The sequence below is a fragment of the Rhinopithecus roxellana genome, chromosome 8, assembly GCF_007565055.1.
Source record: "Rhinopithecus roxellana isolate Shanxi Qingling chromosome 8, ASM756505v1, whole genome shotgun sequence".
Taxonomy (NCBI): Eukaryota; Metazoa; Chordata; class Mammalia; order Primates; family Cercopithecidae; genus Rhinopithecus; species Rhinopithecus roxellana.
The window spans coordinates 56,860,650-56,879,420 of record NC_044556.1 but is presented as its reverse complement, the minus strand read 5'-3'; the positions used below and the strand labels follow the sequence as shown (position 1 = coordinate 56,879,420).

Genomic DNA, 18,771 nt, shown 5'->3' with positions numbered 1-18,771 from the left:
TCCTCAAACCCATCAGGCACACTCCCACCTTAAGGCCTTTGCACTAACTATTCCCCCTGCCTGGAATGTTCTTCCCCAAGAAATCTACCTGGTCATCTCCTTCATCTCCATCAAGTTTACCCAAATGTCATTGTTTCAATGGGGCCTACAAGGACCATCTTTTTTTTTTTTTTTTTTTTTTTTTTTTTTTTTTTTTTTTTTTTTTACTTTAAGTTCTGGGATACATGTGCAGAACGTGCAGGTTTGTTACATAGATTTACATGTGCCATGGTGGTTTGCTGCACCTGTCAACCCATCATCTAGGTTTTAAGACCCACGTGCAATAGGCATTTGTTCTAATGCTCTCCCTCCCCTTGCCCGCCACCTCCTGACAGGCCCCAGTGTGTGATATTTCCCTTGCTGTGTCCATGTGTTCTCATTGTTCAGTTCCCACTTATGAGTGAGAACATGCAGTGTTTGGTTTTCTGCTCCTGTGTTAGTTTGATGAGAATGATGACTTCCAGCTTCATCCATGTCCCTGCAAAGGACATGAGCTCATTCTTTTTTATGGCTGTATAGTATTCCATGGTGTATATGTGTCACATTTTCTTTATGCAGTCTATCATTGATAAGCATTTGGGTTGGCTCCAAGTCTTTGCTATTGTAAATAGTGCTGCAGTAAACATACATGTGCATGTGTCCTTATAGTAGAATGATTTATAATCCTTCAGGTATATACCCAGAAATGGGATTGCTGGGTCAAATGGTATTTCTAGTTCTAGATCCTTGAGGAATTGCCACACTGTCTTCCACAATGGTTGAACTGATTTACAGTCCCACCAACAGTGTAAAAACGTTCCTATTTCTCCACAGCCTCGCCAGCATCTGTTGTTTCCTGACTTTTTAATAATCGCCATTCTAACTGGCACAAGATGGTATCTCATTGTGGTTTTGATGTGCATTTCTCTAATGTCCAGTGATGATGAGCTTTTATTCATATGTTTGTTGGCAGCATAAATGTCTTCTTTTGAGAAGTGTCTGCTCATATCCTTTGCCCACTTTTTGATGGGGTCATTCAATTTTTTCTTGTAAATTTGTTTAAGTTCCTTTTAGATTCTGGATATTAAACATTTGTCAGATGGGTAACTTGCAAACATTTTCTCCCATTCTGTAGGTTGCCTGTTTACTCTGATTATAGTTTATTTTGCCATACAGAAGCCCTTTAGTTTGATTAGACCCCATTTGTCAATTTTGGCTTTTGTTGCAATTGCTTTTGGTGTTTTAGTCATGAAGACTTTGCCCATCCCTATGTCCTGAATGGTATTGCCTACGATTTCTTCTAGGATTTTTATGGTTTTGAGCTTTACATTTAAGTCTTTAATCCATCTTGAGTTAATTTGTGTGTAAGGTATAAGGAAGGGATCCAGTTTCAGTTTTCTGCATATGGCTAGCCAGTTTTCCCAGTACTATTTATTAAATAGGGAATCCTTTCCCCATTGCTTGTTTTTGTCAGATTTATCAAGGATCAGATAGTTGTAGATTTGTGGTATTATTTCTGAGGTCTCTGTTCTTTGAGGAACTTGGTCTATATGTCTGTTTGTTGTTGTTGTTGTTGTTGTTGTTGTTGTTGTTTAGCAGTACCATGCTGTTTTGGTTACTGTAACCTTGTAGTATAGTTTGAAGTCAGGTAGCATGATGCCTCCAGCTTTGCTTTTTTTGCATAGGACTGTCTTGGCTACACGGGCTCTTTTTTGGTTCCATATGAAATTTAAAGTAGTTTTTTCTAATTCTGTGAAGAAAGTCACTGGTAGCTTGATGGGAACAGCATTGAATCTATAAATTACTTTGGACAGTATGGCCATTTTCACAATATTGATCCCTCCTATCCATGAGCATGGAATGTTTTTCCATTTGTTTGTGTCCTCTCTTATTTCCTTGAGCAGTGCTTTGTAGTTCTCCTTGAAGAGGTTCTTCACATCCATTGTAAGTTGTATTCCTAGGTATTTTATTCTCTTTGTAGCAATTGTGAATGGGAGCTGACTCATGATTTGGCTCTCTGCTTGTCTACTGTTGGGGATCACCTTATTTTAAAAGGAAAAAAAAAAAAGTCAGTCTTTTTTCACACTCTTCATTCCCAAATCCTGCTCTAGTCGTTTTGTTTTTATTTCTCCAGAGCATCTATCCCCTTTTACAGACCACATAATATAATTGTATATTATGTTTATTATTCATTGTGTTTTTCTTCTGATAGAATATAAGCTTTATGGAAAGAGAGATTTTTGTTTTCTTCGCTGATTTATCCCAAGTTTCTAGAACAGTGTATGGCACATAAATATTCATGGAATAAATCAAAGTGTTTCCAGTTCTGGGTGTAGGATAAAATGTATTTGAAATAATATTTTGTAGTTTTTATTTTTTATTTCTCAAAATAAAAAAATTGGATTTTAAAAAAGGAAGCAAAGAATAGGACTTGCATTTCTGTCGATATAATAGACTGGAAAAATTCAAACTATAGAAAGTTTACAAGTACTGGTAAAAAATAACAAACATAATTTTAAATGCATAGTTAATCTACAAAATGGCAAAGGAAAGCCCCAAGAGACAATACAAAAATGAGCAGGAAAGCCACAGTGAAAGATAATAAGAGCATGGGGTTATCTTACTTGCCCAGGTCTTGGCTTCAGGGACAGGAGACAAGACCTTGTGTGGAGTTGGAACTGAGACCTAACTGCCTACACACACAGACACACATACACACACACACACACACACACACACACACACACACAAAGCCAAGACCATCAGAGTGCTACATCGTCACTGAAATAGTATGGAAACATAAAAGTATAAGTCATGCTTTTTTTAAAATTTAGCCTTGGTTAGAAAAATAAGACCAAAGTAAAAACTAGATACCTCAATTAACAATTGTTGATGAAAAAACATTTCTAAAAGGGAGGGTGGGATGTTGTTGACTCCAGTGATTTTAAGAAGTCAAGCAACAATAGCCATCACAAAAGAGAAGTAAATATGTACTTCCTACCATAAAAGTTAATATTCCCCCCTCACTCACATGAGATAGAGTAAGTTTCTATTCCTTAAAACCAACGGAGCTCAGAAATTAAGGAAATATTAAAAAAAAAAACCCTGCATTGATAGGGTTTATCAAAGGGATAAGCCAACTAAAAGATCTCCCACTGACCAAAACTAAGCAATGAAATAAGTACTATTTAATTATAATCCAACATATAAGATAAATATCTATGATCAGTATTGATATAAATACAGGATTGAATAAACAAATGGAGAGAAGAGACGAATATCCAGTACAGAGCTCCAAATAATTTATGTACACACCTAATCTCCAAGGAGGGTCAGTTAGCAAGGAGGGGAAACTCCCACTCCTTAGGTGTGAGCTGCACACACGGACATTCTTCCAAGGAGTGCAGAAGTAAGGAAAAGAGGGGCAGGAAGAGGAACTTTAGAGTAAAGAGACCTGACAAACATCATCTCAACCAGGTGGTCAGGGTCAATATTAACAGTCACAAACCATGCTGATAGGTTGTCCTTTTGGTGTCATGTGATGAAAATGACACTTACCTCTGTACCTTCCTACTAGAAACCCTTAGTCAAGTCTAATCATAAGAAAAACATAAGGTAAATCCTAATAGGAGGACGTCCTACAACCTACCTAACCAATATTCTTTAAAACCGCCAAGGTTGGCTGGCACTGTGGCTTACACCTGTAATCCCAGCACTTTGGGAAGCTGAGGCGTGAGGATCTCGAGGTCAGGAGTTTGAGACCAGACTGGCCAATATGGTGAAACCCTGTCTCTACTAAATTAGCTGGGCGTGGTGGCGCCTGCCTGTAGTTCCATCGGGAGGCTGAGGCAGAAGAATCGCTTGAATCCGGGAGGCGGAAGTTGCGGTGAGCTGAGATTGTGCCACTGCACTCCAGCCTGGGTGACAGAGCAAGACTCTGTCTCAAAAAAAAAAAAAAAAAAAAAACGCCAAGGTCATCAGGGAAAGCCTGAGAAGCAGTCACAGCCAAGAGAGGCTTAAGGAAACTTGACAACTAAATGTAATGTGGTATCCTGAATATCATTTTGGAACACAAAAGGGATACTAGGTAAAAACTAAGGAAATCTGAATAAACTACAGACTTTAGTTCAAACCATTTTATCAGTTTTGATTCACTCACTGTAATAAATGTACCACACTAAAGTGAAATGTTCAGGAGAGGTGAAATTGTCAGAAGGAGGGGCTGAGGTGGTATATGGGAACTCTCTGTACTAACTTCTCAATTTTTGTGTAAATCTAAAACTGTTCTAAAACATAAAATCTATGATAAAAATAGGGTGAATAAAAATAAATGGAACTTAATCAATATCATTATTTTATTACGATTATTGAACTGGGAAAAATTTTACCTTGAGATTCAAGAATAATTTATGGGAGCATGTTAAATGATGTCATGGAGATCCAATCAGTAAAATGACGCAGTTTCTTCCATAAATTTCAAGGAAATAAGTGACAAATGGGGAGTAAATTAAAGGTGATTTAGGAGACATATAAACCTATGAAATGTGAGGACCTTGTTTGGACCCTGATTTAGAGAAGCAAAATTCCCTGTCTCACTTTACTCAATGTCTCACTTGTGCTTCCCGGGTTCACATTCCAAATAAACTGTCTGGCAGAGCACGGTGGCTCATGCCTGTAATCCCAGCACTTTCTGAGGCCGAGGCGGGTAGATCACCTGAGGTCAGGTGTTCGAGACCAGCCTGACCAATATGATGAAACCCCATCTCTACTAAAAATACAAAAGTTAGCTGGGAGTGGTGGCATGCACCTGTAATCCCAGCTACTCAGGAGGCTGAGACAGGAGAATTGCTTGAACCCGGGAGGCAGAGATTGCAGTGAGCCAAGATCATACCATTGCACTCCAACCTGGCAACAAGAGTGAAACTCCATCTCAAAATAAATAAATAAATAAATAAACAAACAAACAAACAAATAAACTGTCTGTACCCAAGCCCATGTCTCAGGGTCTACTTTTGTAGAAACTCAAAGAAGGACATTCATCATCAAGAAATTGGTTAAATAAATTATGGCATAACGCATAATCGCTTACTATACAATAATTTTAAACAGTGAATTAGATCTACATGTGTTGACATGGAAAGATCTCAAGACACTTTCTAAAACATGATTCTTTTGTATAAATGAATTATAATACATGCATGTCCGCTAGTATGTAAATAATCATTTTTCTAGATGTTTACATCTAAAATTAACAGTGATTACTTCTGAGCAGTGGAAATTCTCTCATGCCAAACGTTTTCTGCTGGCAAGCTGGCTCACTGATTTAAAAAAAAAAGGCCCTGATTTATAGCATTTGCTGATTTCCATGGTGTAAATGCTCTATACCACTATGTCTGATTTCAACCCACAGATGATTTAACAGGCTCCTAATAATTACTGAATAACAATTCATTCTTGTGAGCCCGCATGGGTCACCTTCAATACACTACTGGGTGAAAATGTGCATTAATATTATAATTTCATATGCTAGTTGAATTTATTTCAATTATACTTTTAAATAGATTATACTTAAAAATAAAAGAAGAAAACTGTTGAACACATGCTAAGATTTCCATTTCTAGTTCTTGGTTACACATAGCCTTGGAAATAAGCCCAGGCTCATATTCCCTGGCCACAAAGGAAATCAGGCAGCAGAGATTAAGATGAAGAAAATGTGTCTTACTATTCTCTTCCTTTCTGAGCTTTCATTAGAACCCATGTCTGTGAACCAAAATAAAAGGAGAAGAAGAAAGGTCATCATGCAAGGGAGGTTCCTGTGGATATTTCCTTGTGCTCTTCGGTTTATTAAGAAGATGAGATCATAAACAGGAAGAGAAATGAAGAGCACTGGGAGAGGTAGACAGGGACATTACAATTTATATGTGCATTTTTGTGACCCTGATCATTTCTGAAAACTATCTCAGAGTCATTTTCTTTTAAAATGGCTACTACTGCCAAATATTAAATCAGGTAATTCTTGAATTTGTCCTAACCCTCTTATATTCATCAAAAGCCTGTCTTCCTCCCGATTACAAAAAGATTCAGTAGGAAAGAGCACTTAATTAGAAATCAAGAAACCTGCATTATCATCCTTATACAGGTACTGTTTTGCTGCAAACGCCTCAACGAGTCACTTAACCTCTCTGAGCCTCTATTGTCTTCTATAAAACAAGAGCTTTCAATTACAAGGTTTCTGAGGACTTCTTTGGTTTTAAAAATCCTACAATTTTCTTATTTCTACTGGCCAAACCCTCTTAATGAAGCTCGTTCCTCTCAAGAACTTGCTTAGATCACCTGAAGTGTTCCTGGGTCCGAAAGAAAGAGAGCAGAAAGAGCTAGCGCCTCCATGTAGACAGCACTGGTATGGTGCCAGGACCTGCGACAAATAGGAAGGGCATCCCCAGGTGGCACCATGGGGACCCTGCTCTGGACCCCAGTGCCACATCTGGGGTTTGGGAAATACTTCATCAGCACCCACCAGCCTAGGACACTAGAACTGAAGGCCTCACAACATGGATAGTGTTAATCCCTCTGTGACAACACAATGCCTCTTCTGCTAGTATCTCCATTATCTCCTTCCATAAACTAGTTCTTCATGAAGTCCCCACTGAAGGAGTGCTGTTCCTGCCCTGTGCTCTAAGATCATCTTTGCCTCTGTCTCTTCTTCTTCTTCTTTTTTTTTTTTTTTTTTTTGAGATGGAGTCTCTCTCTGTCACCCAGGCTGGAATGCAGTGGCGCAATCTCGGCTCACTGCAACCTTCGCCTCCTGGGTTCAAGCCATTCTCCTGCCTCAGCCTCCTAAGTAGTTGGGATTACAGGTGCCTGCTACCACACTTGGCAAATTTTTGTACTTTTAGTAGAGATGGGATTTCGCCATGTTGGCCAGGCTAGTCTTGAACTCCTGACCTCAAGTAATCCGCCTGCCTCAGCCTCCCAAAGTGCTGGGATTACAGGCATGAATCACTGCGCCCAGCCCAAACTATTCTTTCTTCAGGATCTTCCTCCCTGGGGGGCTTTCATTCATCAGAAATCAACAATATCTGAGCTTGGCTCTGAGCCATACAGATATAAAATAGGAGCATGCAAGCCTTGTGACTCTTGACAGGGGGAGAGAGAGAGAAAGATCTAAAGGGGATCCCATTATTACTGTGGTCCCTGGTGGCAAAGGAGAACAAACTCCAGCTTACCGTGAGATCGGAGAAGATTCAGACACTGAGAAAGGCCAACAGCAGCTTCTTCAATTGTAGTTTACAGCCTCTTAAGTCTTAGTTGACGCTTTACAAAGATGAAAGCCACTCCCCTGAGGTTTGTGGGAGAAACAGAACAGTGAAAGAAAGCAATTTTCTTTAAGAGCAGAGGCCTCACTCTGCCACCAGGATTGTTAAGGAGCATAAATCCCTAGCAATAATTGCAAAGATCTTTATGTCACTTTTCAGAGCATAAATGCCTTTCAGCACATTGTTTAATCTGATTTCACAACAAGCTGTGAGTTATTGGTGTCACAGGAAAGACTGGAGAGGGGACCAGGAAACCTGGATGCAGGCCTGGACTTAATCACTTATCAGCTGGTGACTTACTTGAGCTACTTGTTCTCAGGCCACACTTCACCTTCATTTTACAGATGAGGAAACTGAAGCTCCAAGGGCTAAGTAACTTGTTCTTACCCACAGGTGACAATATGGGCCAGACTGGAAAGAACGAAGACTGAAGCAGCAACTTCTTTATTATAGAGTACAGCACGAAAATAAAAAAGATAAAAATAATACACAAAGCCTGCAGTAGGCAAAGTGGGCAGAAAGTAGGCCTACCGAGGTTAAGGAGATGTGAAGTCCATCACTGAAAAATCAGCATGGGTTATTTATTAGAGAAATGATAGCTGTGTGAATGCCCAATCCAAGTAGAATCCATAAAGAGCAAAATAGGGGGTGACTGTGACTCACATATGTGTCTTCCTCTGAGCCCCAAGTATGACAAACCACCCTGAGGCTGTCAAAGAGTCACAGGCCCCCACCTGCCAGTCATAGCCAGTCATTAAGAGTCTTACAAAAGGAGTCATTGAGTTACATCCTATGGTTCCTCTGGTACCTCAACTAGTAAAGAAGGGCAGAGGCCTAGAAGTGCAGAGTCCAGGAACCTAAGAATGCCTTGTTTTACATAATGTCATTTCATTTTTATACTAAATCTACTCTTAAAGGTTTTAAGTCATGCCTTAGTTGTGATGAAACAAGAAAAGGTGATTTTTATGCCCAGGTATCAGCTTCCTATCTAAACATTTCAAGCACACTCTTCTCAAGTTTGTTTTTTGCATCCTGAAGAGTCCTTGCTGTGGTAACCATTTATCTGAAAACTTGTCCTTCGATAGGACCCCTCCCTCTGTTCCACCATGCTCACACCTGGGGAATGGGCTTTTCCCAAAAGGATAAGGAGGCGCTGGAACCAGAGTCACCATGGCCATGGCCAAAGACTCTGACAGCAGCTGGGATGGAAGATGAGGTGGAGGTGGGAATAAGCTGAAACACTGCTTTGCACCCTCAGGGGGCACCATTCACACCATATTCCTGTACTGGGCAGCCCTCCTGTGAACCCATCTTTCTACTTCCTGCTTTCCAGTTGCTATCTCCCTACCTTGAGTTTTGTTCCTTTTGATTTTTATAGGGAAAAGTGCAAGGTAAGGAAAATATATTAATGTGCAAATTTTTTTCAAATATAGTCTTTTGGGAAGTGTAGTGGGTGAGACTCAGATTCACACTAAGGAATGGCAACATCTGCCATTGAAGACCCTATCCCAGCCTCCATGATGCACAAGTAATCACCATGACATGGTTTGGTGCTGACTCAGGGAAGGAAGAACCATTGATCCCAACATCTCTCTGCACTACCTGAGTATTGATTCCTGTGTACAACTTGTGCTGTACTGTGTTAGCCTCTCCCCATTAACATTTACAGAATGTGATTTATGTACCTCAGAGAGTCTGATCCATCTTATTTTATATGACTAAGTCAAAAGAAAAGTGCAGAGACTATTCTTAGCATTCAAAAAAGTAAAAGACAGCTGTTCCACATATGCACCATCCCAGTCAAATGACAATATATAGAGTACACATAGACTGAGGGGATGACAAGTACACGCATACTCAGGGTGAGCTCAGTAGAATGGTGAGGGGTTGCATTAGTATGAATTGCATTCACCTGGCCAGGCATGGTGGCTCATGCCTGTAATCCCAGCACTTTGGGAGGCCAAGGCCGGTGGATCACCTGAGGTCAGGAGTTCAAGACCAGCCTGACCAACACAGAGAAAGCCCGTCTCTACTAAAAATACAAAATCAGTCGCGTGTGGTGGCACATGTCTGTAATCCCAGCTACTCGGCAGGCTGAGGCAGGAGAATCGCTTGAACCCGGGAGGCGGAGGTTGTGGTGAGCCAAGATCAAGCCATTGCACTCCAGCCTGGGCAACAAGTGTGAAACTCCATCTCAAAAAAAAAAAAAAAAAAAAAATGCATTCACCTGTGGTATCAGAGACCCAAATACAGTGGCTTAAGCAGAACTAGGGGCTCATCTTCTTCCATAAAAGAAGTCAAGATAGAAGGCCCAGGAAGTGGTTTTGTTGCCCCATAAAGTTATCAAGATCTCAGATCCCCTCCAACTTATGGACCAACCATTCTTATTAGGTGGCTTCCATTTTCAAAGTCACAAGATGACTGATGAAATCTGGCCAATCCATCTGTTTTCAAAACTAAAGGGGCTGGTGGGGGAGGGAAAATGGAAAGACTAAGGTCAAAAGATGAGACCCCAGAATTTCGTCTCACTTCAAGGAACACTCTCAGAAGTCCCACCCAAACCCGTCTGTTCAAATCTCATTAGCTAGAACTTAATCTTATAACAAAATGTTATAAGAATGCAAGGGAGGCTAGGAAATGTTGTCTCTTAGCTGTGCATAAAGTAAAACCAGGGTTTATTTCTAGGAAGAATAGAAAAACAGATATTGGGTGACCAAAGAGTGGGTGCTGTCATAGCATAGTATAATCTGTGTGAAGTCAATGTGGTGGGCCATGTGATCTCAGCTGAGCAGAGTGGATAAGAAATCACTAAGATGGTGAAGGGTGTGAGCTTAGCAGAAGAGTAAGAAATGTACAGAGCCAACTGTGAGAGTGACAATGTGGTGTGTGGTGTATAACCTATGGGGGCTCAGTGGGAAGGTGAGGCTGTGCACAGTCAGTCTGGGTTCGTGGGATCATTCAAATGTAAAGCAGAGTCACTGCAGGGTCAATGTGCACAACCAATATGGTCTGAATGAGTTGGTGAGGGGTGTGCACAACTGGTGTGAATTCAGAGGGCAAGTTAGTGTCTGGTTGGCCTGTAGAAATGCACCTTCATTAAAGCCTTTATTTCTCTTTTGCAGCTCTTTGAGAGCATCCTTTCATAAGAACTACTCAGCAAGATCAGAGAAACTTGGAAATATCCTGTGGTCATATAGAGAGGCCATGCCCACCCCTCCATCTAGATAAGTGGTTTGTAATTAGGGCCTGCCTTCATGGGGCAGTTGATACAGGTACAGATACAGGTGCAGGTGATTCCTCTTGTCAGTTCCAAGCAGGTGCCACTTTGCTGCTGTCCTTCTATGACCAAGTTTCCTCCAGTTAGCAGGCTTCATACATCACAGCAGGCAAGTTTATACACCTTAACCCAAAGCCAGTACTGCTAACAAATTACCTTGACATGTTGATTGCTTCCCTTAACTCACCCTGGAGGCCTCCAGAGGCCTTCTTCCCATCACCACAAACACTTCCAATTAGTGCATTGGTTTATCAGGAACTCTTTTCTTGGTGCTCTAGTCTGCTCTCCATGACCTTGGTTGCCTGAGTGATACATCCTTTGATTTGTTTCTACATCCTGCTTGGATTTTTCCCCTGCTCATCTCTGTCTCTGCTTATACAGGATGTGTTTTATTGCCACACAGACTTAGTTGGTAGCCTCTGTGGCATCATCCAACACTGACTGTCCCTCAGTCAACTCTAGAACACCTATAGGTGGCCTCTATAAGAGACATTTCCAGGAACAGAATGCCAAACACACTGTTTATCAGACTTCTTGAGTTGCACAATGGGAGGAAATCGTTGCTTAGGAGTTCAAAAGACACACACCTGGAATGGTGCCCTGTTGCTTGTCCAGTCAATGCCAAGTTAATGATGGGAAGGAACTGCTGGTGTGTCACCTGATTGCCAAGCACTCTCCCAAATCCTTCCTGAGGTCAACATTACCAACCCCACCAAACCCTACAGTTCACAAATCAGCTGCAAGTGGAGCGTAAAAAATGCAACATTGTGGAATTAACTACTTATGGGCCACACCTGAAATTGCTTTATTTTGGTCAGAGAAGTGGTTGCAACATGCCTTTAAAACCATCATGAGCTTCTAAGAGATGACAATGACTCATAGACTTATCTGTCATGATCAGCTAAAATTCTAGAAATAAACTCAACGTGAATTCCTAAGAACAATGGTTCGAAAGAACTGACATTTGAGAATCCATCCCATTTTACTTTGTAGATGCATTGACACATTTGTGGAAAATGACAAGAAATTAATCTTGAGCTCCTTTGCCCAAGAGGTCACCCATAATTGTATACTCTCAACACACCTGCAAGACAATGTGCTGGAGCTATGCCAGGATCTGATATTATTGAGTCTGATTTTCCAAACTGAAGATCTTGATTTGGATTAGTTATCTTGAATGTGGACATTCTTCTTCCTTTAATAATATCCTATTGAGATAAATTAGGATTTCACACAACTTTAGTAACTTTACCTGTGTGAAAAACTGACTTTTGCTCACTTTTGGAATAAGGAAGGAGCAGCAGAAATTATTACCCATGAATCCTATGTAAAAGATCCTGTGTCACAGAAATGTGTCTGGTCTTCTTTGGAAAGGTAGACTGACCCCAATTTCAAGACACCACAGGAATTCGATATAAATTTAGAATTCTATGTTACAATTTACAGAGGAGTAGCTAACTCAACAACTGGAAAGGATAACAATTACTGTCTCTTGATTACAAAATTTTTTCTGTTCAAGCCTTCTTTGAACTTTTATTACATGAAGTCAACTCCATGATCAGAAAGGCCACGAGAATTGTGCCAAATGCTAGATGAAGATGTGAGTTTGTCAACCCCTTCACCAGTCCTCTTGTTTACCTGGTTGCCCAATGAGATCGAGTCTCTCTATTGGATCAAGACTGGTGTTGACAAAGAGTCCTAGAGCCAAGATGGGAAGCCAGATAGAAAAATACAACGAGTCTAAGAATTACAGGCAGGACTGGGAACAGGAAAAGTCAATAAGGCTCCAAGCCAAATGAGCAGTCAGAAATCACATGCATATCAGGAGTTCAGGTTAAGTGCGTAGGTTAACAACCAAGCCAGCAGTTAGAAACCAGGAAACCCACAGGCACCAGGGAGCAATGCAAGTCCAAGGGTCAGAAAACAAGTAAAAGGCCAAAACAGTCAATTAAAAAGCACCATCATGATGAACTTCACAAAAGTCCCTGCTGTTTCAGGGAAGAAGGCTCTTCCTTCATTTCTGTGAGAGATATGACCATGCGAGGTTGCGCAGATGGAAGCCGAGGATCCATGTTAAAAGAGTGGAGTCAAATGACAGAGGTGCTATGTCTGGAATCATGCTGAAGGATGCATCATGACACCTCTAGACAGTGCAGTAATTAACCACCTATGTCACGTCAGGATTTCAGGGCACGCTGGCCAGGAACAGCCACATCCCTGTCAGTACCATTCTTCCACCTCCTGGCACCCTTTCCCTTCTGGTTCCCAAGCCCAGGAAATTTCATACTGCCCATCAGTGATCCAGATTCTTCCTAGGAGGCACAGTGCTCAGACTTTCCCATTTCCTAAAGTCTTCCAAGTGAAAGAAAAAAAAATGCTTCTTTTTTTTCAATTTAGAAGGCATATCACAGATGCTAAGAGGAAGCAAACGTATCAAACTCTGAGTTTAAATGATAAATATCCTTAGCTCTCCTGAAGGTATTTCAATTTGAAGGAAAGAACTAATTAATATAAAAGTGCCTCTAGAACTCTGCGCCAGCATGCTAGAGGAATAAGGGTTAAAAACAAAACATCCTTCTTTAAAAAAAATTACTTAAGCATACAACTTGAATTATAGTTGTAAAAAAAATGTTGGTTTTCCTTCACGTTGAAAAATACTTATTAATCAAGACTTCTAAAGACTCTGTTTAAAGGCGATAACTGATTCATCTCCCTTATCTCCCTTTTTAATCAGGTATAGTTCTAGGAATAAACACAGACAATTTGAATTTTAATGATTTCCAACAAGTGATATTTGACCACATAAAAAATTCAAATATTTCTGTTTTCTAGGACAAAAGATAAATTATTGCAGAGGCCACGCTGCACAAAAAAAAAAAAAAAAAAAAGCAGGGTCTTGAAATTGTCTTGGCAAGTCCCTCCCCATCGCTGGTCCCAGTATCCTTACAGAGATAAAAATATAGACTTTGCAGGGCCAGGCAAGGTGGCTCACGCCTATAATCCCAGCACTTTGGGAAGCCAAGGTGGGCAGATCACTTGAGATCAGGAGTGCAAAACCAGCCTGACCAACATGGTGAAATCCCATCTCTATTAAAAGTACAAAAAACAAAAATTAGCTGGGCATGGTGGCAGGCACCTGTAATCTCAGCTACTCAGGAGGCAGAGGCAGGAGAATAGCTTGAACCCAGGAGGTGGAGGTTACAGTGAGCTAAGATTATGCCACTGCACTCCAGTGAGACTCCATCTCGAATATATGTGTACACACACACACACACAGAGAGAGAGAGAGAGAGAGAGAGAGAGAGAGAGAGACTTTGCAGAGTTCTTGTGAAGATGAAAAATTATGCATGAGAAGTATCGAGCGCACATTGTAGCACACCATAGGTGTTCAATGAATAGTAGCAACTGCTACTTTTATTCCACTTACCTAACAAATGTCCAATCACTTTACACTGTAAACACACTTCTATCTAATGGAAAGAAGAGAGAAAAAAGCAGGAAGAGCATCGAGGTGCAGTGGCAGAAATTCCAGTAAAGAGTAGAAAACTAGGTAATGATCCCATTTTCATCATCAGTTAGTGGTGTGAGTCTTTGCAAGCCACCTAGCTTCACTGAACCTCAGCTTCCTCGTTTGAAAAAATGAAAGATTTGAACATATAACTTTGGTCACTCCCAGATGTGAAGGTCTCTGCCACTGATTACCTTCCCAAGCAGAGAGAAGACTGGTAAAAGATTGTCCCTGTCTGGGGACAGCCTATCCCTAGGTGATCAGATGTTTGCCCAACACAGCTCTGAACTCACCCTTACACCTACAGCTCGCAATCCTGCCTCTCATATTTGGACCTTGCTCAAGAGCACAAATGAATTTCTACTCCTAAGACCAGACATAAACCCTAATCACTAATACATGGTCATCCAAAGATTTAGGATAATTTGCTTTAGTTACTTATGCCTCAGTTTTCTCCTCGGTAACAGTAGGAGAGCAATATTCACCTCATTGAGTTTTTATGAAGATTAGATAAGACATGCTTGTGAAAGTGAGTTATCACCTGTACAGCATTGTACAACACTAACATAGCAACTATGATTATTGTTGATTTACACTGCTGGAAACACTCTATGGAAAACAGAACAGAAGTTGCATTCTGTGTCAGGACACCGTGGTTCATCCACCTGAGCTCTTGCCTTCTGTGGCTTTTGTAAGCCTAGAAAAATCAGGCAGAATGGCATTGAATTCTGCTGTAATCAGATACTGATTCTCTTCCTAACTGAGAAAGGAGGATTATTTAAACTTTCACTTATAGGAAACTGGCAGGAACCTGTTTAAATGGCCCGAGTAAGTTTTCACCTCTTTAGCAATATCCTACCCATGTGATCCCAGTTTTCCCTATTTCAAGAGGTAATTGCAGAATTCCAGGAAAGCCACCTATTACTAATTGTAACAAATCCATCAATCTCTACAAAGAACAGCAGACCTTTCCCTCCAGAGCCCCACTCTTGGGCTTTGCTGGGCTTATTGCTCCATGGATCACCAGGCTCCTGTGGTCACAAGGAGGCTGTAAGAAATTCAAGGCCGTCTAAGAGGAAGCCGAGCATGCTGCTGTGTTCCTCAGGGACGTCCTGAAATGCCCCCTGTTTGCAGTGTTGTGAAATGTTGTAGAGTCTCTTTCAGAATTTTTTCCTCCATACCAAAGCCTAAAAACTATTTGTTGATAAAGGTTTGAGGCAGTTACTTCAGGATATAGTCCCATGTGTTGGGTTTTCTGAGCAGTCAGCTATGTAGAAACCTTAGTTAACATTCTCTCTCTCTCTCTCATTCTCTTTCTCTCTCTCTCTCTCTCTCTCTCTCTCTCTCTCTCTCTCTCTCTCTCTCTCTCTCTCTCTCCCCCTCTCTCTCTCTCATCCTTCCCATCCACATTTGCAGGTTGCATGCCCTTGGCAGGGTTGAACCTGTAAACAGAATAGTAAGCAACTACTTGCCTGGTGTAATTTGAGATGTATCACAATCCCCCTGTTCAAAATATCTTCCCCACCAAATGCCACAGGGCCTAAAATTCCCAGTATTCAACTCATGGCAACTAGTCTTCTCTTCCTTCACCCCATCATCTCTCCTAACACCTGCATGTGTGAAGCACGTCCATCCTTCCAGGCCTAGCTCAATAACACTTTTTCCTGAAGCTTTCGTGATCGCCCAGTTGGAAGTGATCTCTCATTCCTCTGAACATTCAAAAAGCTTCACTTGTGCCTCTTTTAGATTATATATTACTTTATATTTAAACACATGTACTATATCCCACCAGGTATAATCTGGAGTTTCAATTCCTCAGCTGAGTCTTATTTATCTTTGTACCACCATCCCATCCTCAAGCAACCACAGCCAGAGCTGACACTTAATAAAGAATCAGTATCTGACCAATGGGTGCTATATGGCTGAATGAGGAGTAAGACACAGCTTTTCCTAAGCTGAGATTTTGCTGCTCACTAGCTCTGTATACTTCAGCAGTCACTTCAGAGCCTTATTTTCTTACTAGAAAATAAGGTCATTGAAGAGTTATAAAATTCCAGAGCCCTCTCAGCCATCATTGCTAATCTACTGGATGATCTTACAGCTTATACTGGTTCAGCAAAAGCCCAACATTATTTGCATTCACTTTTGGAAATAGCTTGACAAAATATATACTGTATTAAGGTCTTTAAAAAGAAAAAAGGTAAATTAAAAAAACAGTAAGATAAGGCCAAACAAAAAGCAAACACACAGAAATAAATTATTGATGGTCCTATTTACTTACAAAGTGGGACATAAATTTAGCTTTTAGCTTCCTAGCAACCAAAGCAAAAATGTATTAAAGTAAAAGTCTATTGCTTGCTCAAGAAAATACAGATTTTCCTGTTATTAAAATTCAAGAGAAATTGATGTAAACTTTGTACTCAAAAATCCTAACAATGAATATGCCAGAAAGTTTCATAGAACTATTTCCTGCAGCATCCTTTTACAAGAGTGTTCCAGTTATCTATCACTGCACAACACCAAAATAGTGGCTTAAAGTGACAACATTGTGTATTATTATATCTAAGATAAGGGGTTAAGCTAAGCAATTCTCACTTAGAGTCTCTTACAGACTGTAGTCACCAAGTGAGTGGGTCTGAAGTAACCTGGAGCCTAAGCTAGGAAGATTCAAACAACTGGAGGCTAGAACAGTTGGTCCTCTTCAGATATCGCTCGGTGGTCTCTCCATGTGACTCCAGCACGGCAGTGTTAGAGCAGCTAGAACTCTTACGTAGAAGCTCAAGTGCTGAGAGGAAGACAGCCAAGCCAACTTTCGCACCTTTTATGAGTTAGCCTCAAAAATCACATAGTATCACTTCTAACACACCCATTTGCTAGAATCAAATCACTAAGACCAACCTGTATTCAAGGGAAGGGTAGTTTAGTCTCCATCTTTTGATGGGGGAGTGTCCAAGAATGTGAGAATATGTTTTAAAACCATGATTAAGGAAAAAATAGAAATTTGCTATTCAATAAACGCTATTCTTTGGAAAGCCAAAGAAGAAATATTTCAGCTTGATTCAGGGATAAAATTTAGAATTACAGAATTGTGCTGTTCAATATGGAAGCCACTGGCATGAGTGGCTATTTAAACTTCACTAAAATTAAATTAAACATTTTCAGTACCATTATTTTGTTTTAATAGCCACATTCCAAATGCTCAATAGCCACACATGGCTAGTGACTATTAATGATGGATACACAGTTACAGAACATTTCCATCACTGCAGAAAGTTCTATCGAGAAACATTTATCTAGGATGATGAAAGAACAATATATCCTTAATGGAGGCTGAGGTGTAAGGAGCATTACTTGAGCCCACAAATTTGAGGTTCCAGTGAGCTACGATCATGTCACTGCACTCCAGCCTGGTGACGGAGCAAGACCTTGTCTCTAAAAGGAAAAAAAAAAAAAAAACTGTATATCCAGCTGTCGATTAGAGCTGCTAAGTCTTCTAATTAAGCTTTTGGTAGAAATTGGGCAAAAGAGATGTCCAAATTGTAACACTCGACAAGACTATGAACTGCATGAAATCTGTGTTGCTAAAAAAAGACAGTCCACATGCCTTTAAAATCAACCAAGTAGAAGGTAGATTCACTTCCTTTAAAGAAAATGAAGGTAGGCCTGGGTGATTGCTGTCAAAATGGGCAAGTTCATAAAACCTGGGAAAGTAGTGTTAGTCTGGGCCAGACACTACACCGGATGCTACTCTGGATGCAAAAACCATCATCGTGAAGAACATTGATGATGGCACCTTAGAATGCCCCTACAGCTGTTCTCTGGTGGCTGGAATTGACTGTTATCCTTGCAAGGTGACAGCTGGCATGGGCAAGAAGAGCACCCAGAGGTCAAAGATCAAGTCTTTTGTGAAAGTTTATAACTACAGTCACCTCATGCCCACAAGGCACTCTGTGGATATGCCCTTGGACAAAACTGTCATCAACAAGGATGTCTTCAGAGACCCTCCTCTTAAACACAAGGCCCAAAGGGAGGCCAAAGTCAAATTCAAAGAGAGGTAAAAGAACAAGTGGCTCTTCCAAAAGCTGTGGTTTTAGATTTTTGGGGGGGGCTCATTAAAAATTTTAAAAATAAAAATAAAAAAAGGAAGAAAAAAAATGAAGGCTCCTAGCCAAGACCCAAATCGCTGGCCACCTTGCCTCCATGTGGAGGTTTTCAGTGAAGGACCTGTCAGTAAGGGCAAGATTTTCCTCCAGACTTTCACACACTGTTTTCTCAAAACATCTGGGGGAAAGAAAAGTAAAATCAAAGCTACAAAGTTCATTCCCTCACTCTTTAATTCAACATTTACTGAGTAGGCAAGGATGCTATGATTTGTATCTGAAAAAAAAAGATTGAAATAGATTTTACTAATCTCCCAAGTCCCAGAAATAAACAAACAAATGTCAATAACATGCCCAAGGAATATCCACTTTTAGGTAGCATCATTTTCTACTGAAACCACCAGAGAAAAATGGTTGCAAAACGTACCCCTAAATAGCTGAAAGAGTCGGCCAGCTATATATAATCATTAGATATAAGCCAATTAAATTGCAAATACTATCTGCCAAAAACGATGATTTTGAATATAGAGAAGTTGAATTCAAGCCACTCTA

General features: G+C 40.5%; 1 pseudogene; it reads left to right on the top strand.

Annotated features, from left to right (window-relative positions):
• Window positions 1-17,801: 17,801 nt before the first annotated feature.
• Window positions 17,802-18,213, top strand: LOC115899246 (annotated as a pseudogene).
• Window positions 18,214-18,771: the final 558 nt, after the last annotated feature.